Source organism: Ambystoma mexicanum, chromosome 11, assembly GCF_040938575.1.
Source record: "Ambystoma mexicanum isolate Mex_15411 chromosome 11, UKY_AmexF1_1, whole genome shotgun sequence".
Lineage (NCBI taxonomy): Eukaryota > Metazoa > Chordata > Amphibia > Caudata > Ambystomatidae > Ambystoma > Ambystoma mexicanum.
The window spans coordinates 1,241,588,113-1,241,602,120 of record NC_090934.1 but is presented as its reverse complement, the minus strand read 5'-3'; the positions used below and the strand labels follow the sequence as shown (position 1 = coordinate 1,241,602,120).

The window sequence follows — 14,008 nt, the reverse complement described above, 5'->3', positions numbered from 1 at the left end:
AAGGAACTCCAAGCAGCGGAAAGTGAGCTAGAAGACCTCACGCGGTGTGAAAACACTGCTCATGGCAATAGAACTAGGATAAAAGACTTGCAGACTACCTGCAGTGAACTCTGGGACAGGCTGTGCAGACTTAATCACAGGAGATACACTGAGAGGATACATGCAGGTGGCGACAAGCCAGGCAGACTGCTGGCCTGGCTATATAAGTGTGAGACTCCCCGCTCGGTGATTAGTGAGGTCAAGGGCGATGGAGGTTGCATGTGTAGCACCCAAGTGGAGGTAAACATGCAGTTCCACAAGTTCTATAGGCACTTGTACGAGGACACTGGGGAGGACATGGGACAAGTTATACGCGATACATTGGAGAACATAGAGTTGCCCACCCTAGATGACCTAGAGCATGCAGAGTTAGACGCACCTATCACCTCTGATGAGCTGGAGGTAGTGATCCAGAATCTGCCCACATGTAAGGCGCCTGGCACAGACGGATTGCCTGGCGAGTTCTACAAAACATATAAGCAGGAGCTAATCCAACCACTGCTAGCTACTTTTAATGAGGCCTACGAGCAGGGGAACTCCCGTCGTCCCTCCGCGAGGCCGTGATCGTCCCACTCCTGAAACCAGGGAAGCCAGCCGACGAGTGCGGGTCTTACAGACCACTGTCCATGCTCAACCAGGACAGCAAAATACTCACGGCGGTGCTGGCCAACAGGTTGAAGAGGGTGATTGGGAAGCTGATACACCCAGACCAGACAGGTTACGTCCCGGGTAGAAACATTACAGATAACCACAGAAGGCTACACCATGTTATTGATCAGACTGAAAGGGAATCGGGTGAGCTAACCATAGTGTCACTGGACGCAGTCAAGGCCTTTGACTCGGTAAGATGGCCCTGGCTGAAAGCGGTCTTGAAGGGATTCGGAATGGGACCGGGATACCTCAGGTGGGTCCAGCTGCTCTACAGCGCCCCGCTGGCGAGAGTTAAAACTGGGGCCATAATCTCTGACGCCTGGCAACTTAGTAGAGGGACCAGACAGGGGTGCCCCTGGTCGCCTATGCTATACATACTAGCATTAGAACCGTTGGCGGTGTGTCTGCGTCACCAATACGGGGAGGTGGGCATAAGAATGAATAGCGGCACGCACCTGATATCACTATATGCGGACGACATGTTGCTCTACCTGCGCTATCCAGAGGAAAACTTGCAGTATGTGTTAGAGGTAATGGAGCGATATGCCACCCTTTCTGGCATATCGGTGAACCTCGGAAAGTCCAGTCTCTTTCCTCTGGGCAGATACAGGAACGTCCCGTCGCAGAGGTTGCCTGTCCTACTGATACCATGGCAAACAGAAACGTTCAGGTACCTGGGATTAAACATCTATCATAAAATAGAAGCAGAACACAAACACAATATGGAAAGAGCGCTTGAAGGGATTAAAAACAGCATGGTTTTTTGGGCCAAACTGCCCCTGACCATGATGGGGAGAGCGGCCTTGCTCAAGATGGTGGTCCTGCCTAGACTTTTGCACTTTTTTGTGAACATCCCGTTTTTGATACCAAAAAGCCTTTTCGTTAAACTACACAGCATGTGCAGGGGTTTTCTATGGGGAAGCTCCAGGAATAGGGTGGCCCTGTGGAAGCTCCAGAACCCGTACGACAAAGGTGGCATAGGCCTGCCAAATTTTGAGCTCTACTACCTCGCGGGGCAGCTGTTGTATGTGGCTAGGTGGCTCTCAGTGGAAGACTCGGCAGAGGTGCGACTTCTACATGGAGATTCGGCCCCGTACTTCCTGCAAGAGGTGGTGTGGTTGCGCAGGGATCAAATGGCGGGCAGGGGACGGCTGTTGAGACTGGGCTGGGAGATCTGGCAAAGGACTTGGAAGATGATGGGTGACCGAGAACCATACTCTCGGCAGGCCCCGCTGGTGGTCCTGTGCGGGGACGACCCTCAGCTATTCGAATCAGTTCGAAGATACTGGGAGCAGGTGGGCCTGGCCACCCTCGGGGATATATGGCAGGGTGGTGAGGCGCTGGACTTCCAGAGGTTGCAGGAGGAGGCGGGGGTGCATGAAGGCCAATATATTAGTTATGCCAGGCTTATTAATAAGACTAGGGAAAGATGGCCCGAGACAGTGCTTGCGAAGGACCCTGAGACCTCCCTGGAAACCATGTATGATGTGTCAGAGGGCGGGCACGAAATCTCGAGAATATATGAACTCTTACGAGAGAGGGCGGGGAAGGAGTTGCCCCGACTAAGACAGGAATGGGAGGAGGAGGTGGGAGGACCTATGCTGGATGGGCAATGGGAATGGGCACAGAGATACCATAAAAAGGTGTCTCGCAATGCTAGATTTCAACAGCTTCAGCTGTATGTTACCCACAGGGCCTACCTGACCCCGGAGAAGATTGCAAGGTTCGGGGGCCCAGCCACACAGCAATGCCCTAGGTGTGGGGAGGTGGACGCGGGGCTGCTGCATATGTTCTGGGCCTGCCGGAAGTGCGCAAGTTCTGGAACAAGGCCAAAACGAAGCTGGCTGGCGGGGGAGTGGCGCTGGATGTAGAATCGGCTTGGTCATGTATGCTAGGGCTCTTTCCTAGGCCCAGGCACTCCAAACACATAAGTAAAATGAAGGACCTGGCCTATGTTCTGGCCAAGCGCAGGATCGCAATGGGCTGGAAGGCGGCCCGCCGACCCAGGGTGGAACTGTGGTGGGCAGACCTCTTAAAGTGGGCGGAAGCCGAATCTGTTGTCTGGTTTGAGGCGGTCACCAGGGGGGGGCGAAGAGGAAGTGGGGCCCCTGTTGGCCTGGCGGCAATTGGTGTCCTCCATAGCTAATTCCTGCCAGAGTAACAACGAAACAGAAGACTTGGGAAATGACTTCTTAGACACTGCTCTGCCCGAGAATGCTCCAGCAGTTGACATGGAAGATTCGGCTCTAGTTGAAGGGGGAGGGGGGGTGAGTTGGGGAGTTCCAATGGACACTAAATGACACATGATGCGTTTTGTATATTGAAACAGTTGAAATGTATGTTTGGTTTTAAAAAAAAAATTTGAATAAAAATATTTAAAAAAAAAAAAAGTTAAAGGAGCATGTCTGGTAGGTCCTGGTTCTCCTGTGGTTACTCCTGCCTACTAGATGACGCCCGACACCCAGGAGCTGGTTTTAGCTCCTGGTCAATGAATCTCAATTTTGATCCCTGTTAATAGTGCTAATGCCACCAAGCGGCTTTGCCATTGCCATTGGTGGTAGCAGTGGCATCTGAGATGAATCCTGCAGAGTCCTCACTGAATCTCAACCTAAAGTCTCCTCCCATGTGGCTTGGGGAAGGCGGCCACTACCTCATCCTAACCCTGGCAGTGGTATTAGCCGGGTGATTCACATGGGAGGAGAAGGCCACCAAGGGAATATGGAAACTCCATCAAGAAAGACTCATTATTCATTCTCTTCTGAGGGTGAAGTTTCTCTAATACCTGAATACCTAATGGCGTGCTGTCATAGTAAGGCTTTGCTTCTGTGATGAATCCTATGTAGTCCTCATGAAAACCCTACCTAAAATCCCTTCCCAATTCACTAAGGAAAGGCAGACGCTTCCTGATCCTGACCCTGGTGGGCAGTATTAGCCGGGAGGATCGCCTGGGAGGAGAAGGGCCACAGGGGAACAGGAGGACATTGTGGGATGAGTTGTGGTATTTTTCTTCCTCAAGGAAGAGAATATCTTTGATACTGGAATATATAAGGGCTTGGTGTCAAAAATAGTGTTTATTTCCTCAAAATAAATGTAGAAGTGTGGGTGAAGACAGTTATAACCAATCATGTATTAGGAGTAAGAAAAGTACTTTTAAAGTCACTGCCAGCCATAGAAATGAAAGCCCATATGAGTCCCTGGGAAATAAGGAAGAGAAGTCTGTAAATGTTACCAATTAAACCCTGAAACCCCCCATTCATCTTTATAACCAAATATTTCAAGGGATCCTTATGGTACTCCTTTGGGGACTGTGTATAAGGAGAGAAAGGAATTTGGTGGTGATAATTTCCTTGAAAAAGATGCATTTTATGTTGTGTACTTCAAGTCCCCGAAATTCCCAAGGTACTGGGATGAAGAAGATGACTGCAGCAGCACAGGGCTGCAGCTTGCAGCCCATTAAGAATAATGACCCACAAATGAGGGAGACTGGGGGGCATAAAAGATCCCCTCAGGTGCAGGCCATTAGGAAGGAGAGGAGTAGTAGCAGAAGGTGGAGTAGTTTTGTAACTTCCAGACAGCAGCAGAAGCAGACGTTAATGAAGAGCCGAGACGCTGGGGTCATTGGTTGTGTGAAATGAATGCCGGTCCCGAGAGGGTCTCCTATGCTTGAGTTTGCAGTTGCAGAGGTCACACAGCGGAAAGCGCACCATTTTGCAGTTTTCCTGACTGTCAGAGGAGCATCGGTGGCAGGTGAGCACTGGATAGCTGTGAGAGCCAGGAGGGCTCTGAAATCTATAGACACAGGCCGCACGAAGCAGCGAAGAAGAGGTTGCCGAGCCGCTCAGGAAAAATGAAGCAGAGGTCCTGGAGGCAGCGAGGCAAACGGACGTGCACGCCAGACCTGTTGAGTTCACTGTTACATTGTGAGCCCGGAGCGCTCCGTAACCACCCTCTGGCCAAGTCCAGTGATTTGAATACCAGAAATGTGATAAACAAAGTAACTCGAAAGATATGGCTTTTTGAATACTTAACATAGGTGAAGCAGGTTAATTATTTTATTTCAGACCAAGCAGATTTAAAAGGGAGCAGATGGCTGAGCAAGAACTTAATAATCAAATCAAACAACAAGAAAGGGCAGTAAACCAAGAAGATAATAAAAACTACAATTGCCAAAGACAAAAGAGAATAATATCAAGGCAATTTGTGAACACCCAGTATTGCGGAAGCCAAAAGAAGGCCATTGAGAATTTCATTGTTTGGAAAGACTGTTGCCCAAATGTAAAGGAAGTCATAAGAGGAGATGGCTTAAGCCTACATTGCTGAAGCAAAAGAAGTGTGAAAGTGAAATAGACCCATTATCAACATTTGGTTAGTGCGGAAGGGGAAACACAAGAGTGGTGGGAAGGCTGCCCCTCTGGTAGAAGATATTCAGAAGGAGTGGAACATAGCCTGTATTCCATGGGGCAAACACAAGAGTGTACTAAACAGCACTAATGTGTTTCTTATTCTCCCAGAAATAACATTTGAACTTGAAGTTGTAAAGCAGAAGAAGAAACAAGAGTGGCAGGAGAGCCGCCCTTCTGATAGAAGATATTCAGGAGGAGTGAAGCATAACCCGTATTGCGTGTGGAAATCACATATGGGTAATAAACAGCACCAGAGTCGTTCTTGTCTCCCTTGAAGACATTCTTATACTTGATGTTGTGAAGCAAGAGATATTGCTACATTATTGGAAGTGAAGTTGACTGTTACCACAGAAATACTTGTAGTTAGCATCTGTTCTGGCCTGGCAGGAGAGTACATCAGGTCAGAAGACATTGGGGCTCATTACGGGGTTGGTGGTAAAATCCACTTGTTGCCGGCGGGTTACCAGCAACCCCATAACACCCTTATCGCCGCCTGATATCCCAGTACCACTGGGATATCACAAGTGGTGGCGGTAATGGTAAATGCCCATTTCCATTGAGACCATAGTTGCTAACGGTGCGAGTGCTTCAGTGACAACCATGCCGGTACAGAGCCTGAAAACCTGGCAGGTCAGGCCTACTGGGGGATCTGTGGCCCCTACCAGCATTGTTGTTGTATGTAGATCCGGAAAGGGTGCCGGTATGTTGCTACCGGCACCCTTATTTCTGTACCGCCAATTATAATGAGGGACTTTGTAACAGTTAGTTCTGTTCTGGCAAGAGTACACCAGAACAAAGAAAATTTGTAGTAGTAGGCCTGGCAGGTGAGTGGACCAGGTGGAAGTCTGCTGACAACTGAAATTGTAAAATTGTTGAAAGAGCTGAATTTGGTTGGATTATTTTTGTGATATGAGTGAAAAACCACTTAGAATGTAATGTGTAGGGTAACTATTTAAAACTCACTGTTTTAGTTGAAGAGAAGGAATTAAGAACTCTTGGTGTACATTTGTTATGTCTTCCTTTTGCTTTTTGTTTTGTTTTATTGTGCTTTTGTTCATCTTTTTATTAACAATGTTTTAATTGCTGTTTATTAATGTTTTGATTGTATTTTATTACTGATGTATGATAAATGAATTGTATTTTTAAATTTTGTGAAAATTCAAACGTTCTTGTTTCTCTTTTGACTAAAGCACAATAAATAAATAAAAGGAAGTCAACTGAAGTACTGTAGTGTGGTTAAAATTCCTAAAGAAGCAATTAAAGAACCACCAAATTGTTTTTGTGGAACAATACAGAAGCAGCCTGACCTATTAATAGCACTGAAGCCAGTGTTGTATGAACTGCTGCAGAATTATTGAAGATTGGCAAACAAGTGTTTTTTATAAACTGGTGCAGAAATATCATGACAAAGACATTTTTGTTGAAATTAATGAAGTACAAAACTATGCTTTGCTGATGAAAAGAAGTGTTTCAAGATATTGGTTACAAGTAAGAGGAGCACTTTGTGGAACAGTTGTGAACTGTTGGCCGAGTTCAAGTTGGAACTTTGGATTATCAACGTACAACCTTTTGTTGTGAGACAGGATTTCCTTATCCTTTTGGAACTGCTAAATAAAATCCTGCTTAAATCTGGGGAACGGGTATTCACAGTATAAGGATAAGCTATTATCATGATGTGAATTTAACTGTTGTATTTGTTGCTTATGAACTGCCATATTTTACCTTATTGAGTTGATGTATACACAAGTGTGAGCGACAGAAACCATTTGTTAGAGTGTTTCCTTTAGTATGATTTAGGCAGGGAAATCCTCGTTAGAGTAGGGATAGTGAGACGTGTATCCAATCTTTTGACCTCTCACACTTCCCAAAATGTCAGTTGTGAAAACCCTTATGGTAAACATGGAAATGATATATGCAAGGGTCAGGGAGTTAGTCCAACTACCTTTGATAGTTATAATTCTACAATATGTTTAAATTATAAAACCAAGAACCATCCATTAATCCATTTGAAAGCTTACTCTAAATGTACATTCTATAAATCATTAAAACAGAGTGAATTAAATAATCTTAACATGAATAAGAACATTATGAACTTCAAGTCCCATAATGCTCTTAGTACTGAGACGAGGAAGAGTGGCTCAGAGTTGCCAAACTATAGTGTGCAGTCTAGTGGTTGTAATGACCCACCCCTGAGTGTGACCGTTAAACATTTAAAGGTTGTTCCGGTGTGGGCCATTAAAGAGAAGTAGTGGGAGCAGCAGAAGCAGGAGGAAAAAGTAAAAGATGGGGCCGCTGCTGTGTTGCTAGCAGAATGCTGTCTCAAGAGAGTGGCAGAAGTCAGAGATCCTGTAGAATGCAGAGAACATGCAGCAGGAAGACGTACTAAGACTAGCTGCCCCGAGGAGAGAGAAGCTCTCCAGCTCCTGCATCCTGCTGCGGTAGGTGACGTTCACCAGAGTATGTGCAGAGCAGAGAAAGCTCCCTTTTCAGGAGGTGTGAGCAGCGGGAGTGTTACTATTAACAGAGCTGTCAGGTGCCGGGACAATCCCGACTAACAAAGAAACCGAAGCTATTTCATTTCTTGTCCGCAGGCGTTAAGGGGGTGTGACAAAACCTAAGGTATCGTCACTGCTTTAGATGGGGGAGCCCCTTTCCATGATGCCAGAGAGGTGGGGCCGCTACCTGACAGTCCCGCTTGGGTGGTACTCAGCAGGAGGATCTCATGGAGAGGGAGGACCCCATTGAGAGAAGTGGTAATCTTTGGAGAACACAGTATCCCTGTAACCCTCCCACCTTCCCTTAAAACCCCCTTCTATTCTCCAATACATAATGCCCCCATGTGTTCTTGCAAGATGTCTCATACAGAAAACATTGGGAGGAGGAAGAGGCCATGATTAATGATGACCACTGACAATAATGAAGGTACACACTTCAGCCTTTGAAACAACGTGATTGGACAGCTGTCATTCAAAGACAGAGAGGGAAGAGAATGATGGCGTCTTCGTTCTCAGCTTGATGCAGACCGAGACCTTGGCAAGTGCTGCGCATACCCACATGTGGGAGACAGACCAGAGAGCAGGGAGTTTGCTCGCCGTTATCCAGAGCGACTGGGCTGACACCAAATCACTGGCAAATTGCTGAATCTGAGAAGACGCCAAAGCCCCTGGGGGACCGCAAACAACCAGAGAGAGACAGCCAAGCCCCTACAGGTACAAGGGTAGCTAGTCTGAAGGTTGAGGAGACCCAAAAAGCATATGGGGCACAAAGCTAAGTAAAGAGAGAACACTTGCCGGGACAAGGTGATCGAATGAAGGGGGTCTTGGACCCATATCAGCATGACATACCCCGACTAGTAACAAGGGGGAACACGAACCCTTTAAATGTAAGGGATGCTAACGGACCTTGGCAGGTGAGTAAACCGAGGCCGTGGACTGAAGGAAGATCAAAGCAAGAGACCATTGCCACTAACCAAGGGAAAGGGGTCTGGAACCCATATTAGAAAAACATACCCTAGCCAGTCATAAAGGGGTATACGCACTTTGCAGCTACAAGTGATGTTCAGAGACCTTGGCAGGAGAGTAAACCAGGGCTGTGGAACAAAGAAAGATTGGATAAAAAAGAACATTGTGAACAAACACATGAAAGGGGTCTCTGACCCATGTTGGGGGTAGTGTTCCCCGAACCACATTCAAGAGGAATACAAAGTTGGTACTCACATACCTTGGCAGCAGAGTAAACCATAGCTACGGGTGCGGGTGAAAACAGAGAGATAGAACTGGGAATTCCAAACCGTTGTTTATCTCACTTAGCAGGAGAGTGGGCCAGGAGGAGGGGTACTGGGAACAAACAAACGAAACTGGTTCGCAGGTCGGCAGCCGAGAGACATTTCCCTTTTCATCTTTCTTAAGTTTAGTTTGTGAGGGATAGGTTAGGATTTGGACACAGGACGGCGAACTTTTCTTTGGACGTTCTGACACTATTTCACTAGCTAGTTTTGTTGAGGCAGGGAAACCCCTCTTCGAGGTAGGATAGATGTCCTCCAACTCCCCCGCATTTTTTTTATAATAGTCTTTGCCAATAAACATGCCACTCTTGTGTCCGTCTTTTACTCCTACACTCTCACAGGGGGTGACCAGTCCTTTCTCTGTACTTACTGGCACATCATAGTCCATGCATGTATGCCAGTCAGGGTCTCATTGTTGAATGGCAGACATGTTCTCTTTGGTTACATATCTCATTATTGGTCACATGAGCAAGCATGTGACCAATATCTGTTGGTTTAGTGCCTAGGCCTATTAGAATGTATTGTCCCATCCCATTTCCATGCCAGTCACAGTAGTATTCTAGAATGGCAGACATGTTAGCTTTGGTTAAAATTCGGACAAAGCATGTGGCTAATATCTTCTGGTTCCGTGTCTAGGCTCATTTGAATGTAATTTCCTAACTGTGCCTTTTCATATTCACCCATTTCATTTCTTGTTTTGCAGGCGGACATGGGGGCAGCAGTACTTTCACCCCGACACACCACAGTCCATGTGGACATGCAGGTCACGGTTGCCTTGATGAATAGTGGACATGTTCTCGTGGGTTAAAATTCTCAGTATGCATTTGGCTAATATCTGTTGGTTTAGTGTCAAGACCTATCAGAATGTATTGTTTCATCCTATCTACTCATGAGATAACTTCTTTTTTCACTTGACCTTTTTAATGTCTTGTCCACAGGCAGAGACCATCAGCCAGTGCTTTCTCAGTACTCACAGTCACATCAAAGTCCTTGCAGGTGTGCCAGTAATGATTGCATTGCCGAATACATGTTCTCCCTGATAACGTTTGATCTGTGTTTATTTTGTATTTTTCAAAATGTATTAAACTGTCTTCCACCAAATCATGAAATGTATCTCAATACTCTTGATATTTTCTCTCTCCTCAATGTTTACACTCTCAAATGACATAGCATGCCATTTGCAGTAGCCATGTAAATAATTCTAACTTTTGCACATTTATTGCTACATTCCGAGACTGGCAATGACTGCAGGTCCATTGTACAAATCCCTATTGCAAAGAAATTATGGGTGTATATCAAGAGATTGCAAAACAACTTTTTTTACTTGTCAAGGAAAATATGTTCAAGTTCCCATGCTTTGACAGTCAAATATCTTGCTAGGCATTATTTTACTCATAATTCCTCTATTTGATTCAAGAGGGTTTTTATTCAGACATAAGATTTTAATGTTCAAGGTATCACAACCTCATTCTAATTTTTAATGTTATTCTTTTTCCACGTAGGCCTAGGGAAAAGAAAGATGAAAAACACACACCTCACCATAAACGTGGGACAGAGGTTAGCAGACAACCTTTTCTGCACTGTATTGATCTTGCAACAATCAAAACAGTCACCAAATGTAATCATGAGCTATGGGTGAGGGGTCAGAATTGTGAGGCAGACAGCTATGTGAAGGTTTTTCAAAAGTTGCCATTTTATTAACTCAAAAGGTTGGATAAATGCCTCGCTATTCCTACCCGGACGAGGATTGCCCTGCTTAAAATAAACTAAAGGAAGCACTGTAACAAAAGATTTCTGTCCCGTACATGCAATAACTCAACAAGGTAATATATGGCAATTTCAAAAGCAACAAATATAACAGTTAAATTCACAGTACGATAAATGTCTCTCCTTTTAATCTGGGTGAAGTCCCCTTCCCCAGATTGAAGCAGGATTTTGTTCAACCGTTCCAAAAGAGCACAATAGATCAAAGCCTCCGGCTGTAGTTGATTATTGATAAATATGCAGTCCTCGGGAAAGGTCAAAGTGTATGCTGTTTTTGTGGACCTCAGAGCTGCATTTGATAGCATACTGAGGCACCTCCTTTGGGAGGCTCTTAAGGTTTTGGGTGTCCCTCACGCCTTACTACATGCAATACAGAGCTTGTACATGGATAACACAGTTGTGGTTCGGTGGGGAGTTGATGGCAGGACCTCTGTTAGTTTCAATGTTGCAAAGGGGGTCCACCAAGGGTGAGTTATGGCCCCCAAATTGTTTTGTACCTTCATCAGTGGTGTCTTCAAGGAACTACTGGCTGTCCAGATGGATGCAACGATGCTGGTGGGGGAAAGGATACCAGTCCTGCTATTTGCAGACAACGCAGTATTGTTGTCATTGATACCTGCAGGCACCCGCAAGCAGCTGGAAATTTTTACACCTTCTGTAGGAAAAATGGATTATCCCTTAACGTCATCAAAACTAAATGCATGATTTTTCAAGCAGGCACCCGGAAAAGCCATGAGGCATTTGGGTTGGTGTTGGATGAGGGAGTAATTGAGTAGGTATCACACTATGATTATCTGGGGGTCAGATTAATGGCAGCCTGCGGGTGGACGAAGCAGATTGAAAAGGTTAGGTCGCCCTTGGATGGCACTGCGGGGCCCTGGCACGATATACTATTTAACGTGGCAATTTGGCAGTGCGCGTCTCACTGGAACCCTAGAAAGCTCAGGCCTGACAGGCTGCCATGTATGGGGCGGAGCTATGGGGGCAGGTAAACACCCATGCATTGCCAGAAGTAAAAAATACATTTCTGAAAAATGTTTTGGGTTTGCCCGCTAGCACGTCGACAGTGCCACTGTTACTAGAGACCAGCATGCAGGGGATAGCATCCATTTTCTGGATCCGCCCAGTGTTAGACTGTGTGCGCTTATGGTTGAATGGAAACCTTGTTAAATATAGAGTTGCTTTAGTGGATGTTTTGGCAAAACAAGGGCGTACATCACTGAGGCGGTCTGTGCATGTCAGGAATTGCTTGACGGAACTGGATCTCGGTCCGTACTGGAGCAACCCGAATGGAATTACTTCACAATTGAAGGACATTGTCAAAGATGGCGCCCTTGGAAAAGCACAGCAAGATGTTCTTGAGAAAACTCAGTGCCCCTGGCTTGATACATTAGTATCAAAACTAAGGCAGGTTGTGAGGATTACTTGCACTATGTTACCCCAAAACATGAAGGAACACTGCATATAAAATTTTGCCTAGGAATTTTACCAACTGCTTCGCTGAACCATATTTGACAGAATGCTGTTTTGACGATGTGCCCTTTGTGCAACAGCGTCATTCAGGATCTAAAACATTTTGTATTGCTTTGCCCGGTTACATTGCCACTGAAGAGGCGTTTTTCTCAGACGTCTTTTTTGCAACCGCGGTTGCAGAACTATAGAGGAGGCCATGAAGACTTGTTTAAATTCAACTGATACCCCTGCTGTATATGTTACCTGTACATTTCCTAGATGGGCATGGTGCTTACGTCTAAAAATGTCACTGCACATCCCTTCTTAATTGTGTGGTTTTTTATTAAATCTCAATTTTGTATCATGATGTAATTTTATGTGTTGTCTTTTATTGATGTATGCTTTTATGCCATTTTTGCCAAAATAAAGCTAGTTGAACTGAATAAGGAAATCCTGTCTTGTAACAAAGTTCCAACACAGATCCGGTTGATTCCAACTTGGCAGACAAAGGTTTCAATACATCAGAATTGTTGAACAAGGTTTTCTTCCTCTTCCACTTGTGATATTAGGAACTCAAACAGCCTTCTTCGAATAAACCAATAACATTTCCTTATTTCATCAGGTTTAACACAAAATGTCTTTGTCAGGATTATTCAGCAACAACGTATTTTGTTTGAAAGTTGTTAAGCACTTCTGTAGCATTTCATTTCACACTTGCTTCAGCAATGATAGTTTGTCTGGATGATTCAGTAATATTTCACCAAAACATATCAGTGGTTCTACCACTTCTTCTTTACGACTTGTAAACACCATGTCACAATACTTCATCAACTTCCACCTGGTCTACTCCCATGCCAGGCCTACTACTTCAAAGTGTTCTGTTCTAAAGTGTTACCACAATCTCTAACCTGGTATACTCTCCTGCCAAGCTAGAACAAACAACAAACTACAAGTTCCTCTGTGGTAAGGATCAGCTGTCATGCACAGCCACGATCAACATCCCTGCCGCCCGCACCATGTACCTGCTTGTTCTCGGCGACTGTATCCCCGGTGGTGCGGGCAGGTGCGTCAGCATCTGGGGTCCCTGGGATGTCTGCAGGAGCAGGGGGCACCGGTGGGGTATCCTGTGATGGTGCCATGCACAGGATGCTTCCGGGGTCAGGGCTGCACCATGCTTACATCACGATGCGGCCTTCAAAGCAAGAGTCATGTGACCTTGTTCCCAGCTACTGCTACTGTGTTCGGTTTCCCAGAAAACCACTGACACCGGAAGATCACCACGCTCACTATAAAAGGATTTACTTTGGTGCTATGTATTATACACCTGTGATTTCCACACACTCTGCAAGTTATGCTCCACTCCTTCTGGACATCCTTCACCAGAAGGGCAGCCTTCTTGCCACTCTTTTTTCCCTACTCCTTCATTAACCATGTACTGACAATAATTCTGTTTCACTCTAGCTCTTCTTTGGCTTTGGCAATGTGTGTATAAAGTAGTTCCTTTAATGATCTTCTTCAAACATGGGCAATAGGTTTTACAAACATTTAGACTCTCCTTTTCCCCCTCTTGACTTTGCCAATGATAGTTTGTATAGGGGATTTTGAATTATTACCCCTTCTTATTGCTGGCTTTGAAATGTACCCACATGCATAGAATCACACTTCTTTGGTTTGATAATCAAGCAGCTCTTATTATTCCACCTGCTCCTTTCAAAGTCAGTGTGGTTTACACAACATGATTGATCTGCTTTCTGTCAGTTCAGTATTCTAAATTACTTATTTTCATGTATTTCTCTCTACGTGTGTTGTTCCCTGCTTTAAAGTTAGATTGTGGTTGTTTATTGTTGGTAGGGCGGTGTAAGCTTATCCCTAGCTAGAGTTATTTGTGTGTTACTATTAGGGTAAGTGCAAAGAG

At 45.3% G+C, this 14,008-nt stretch overlaps 1 long non-coding RNA gene across 1 annotated transcript in view; it reads left to right on the top strand.

Moving 5' to 3' along the window:
- LOC138504264 (uncharacterized) overlaps positions 1–9,986 on the top strand; it is a 35,470-nt gene extending 25,484 nt beyond the window's left edge. Inside the window, exon 2 of the long non-coding RNA XR_011279813.1 lies at positions 9,581–9,986. This is a non-coding gene — a long non-coding RNA (uncharacterized lncRNA). The remainder of the gene's footprint in view (positions 1–9,580) is intronic.
- The last annotated feature ends 4,022 nt before the right edge of the window (positions 9,987–14,008 follow it).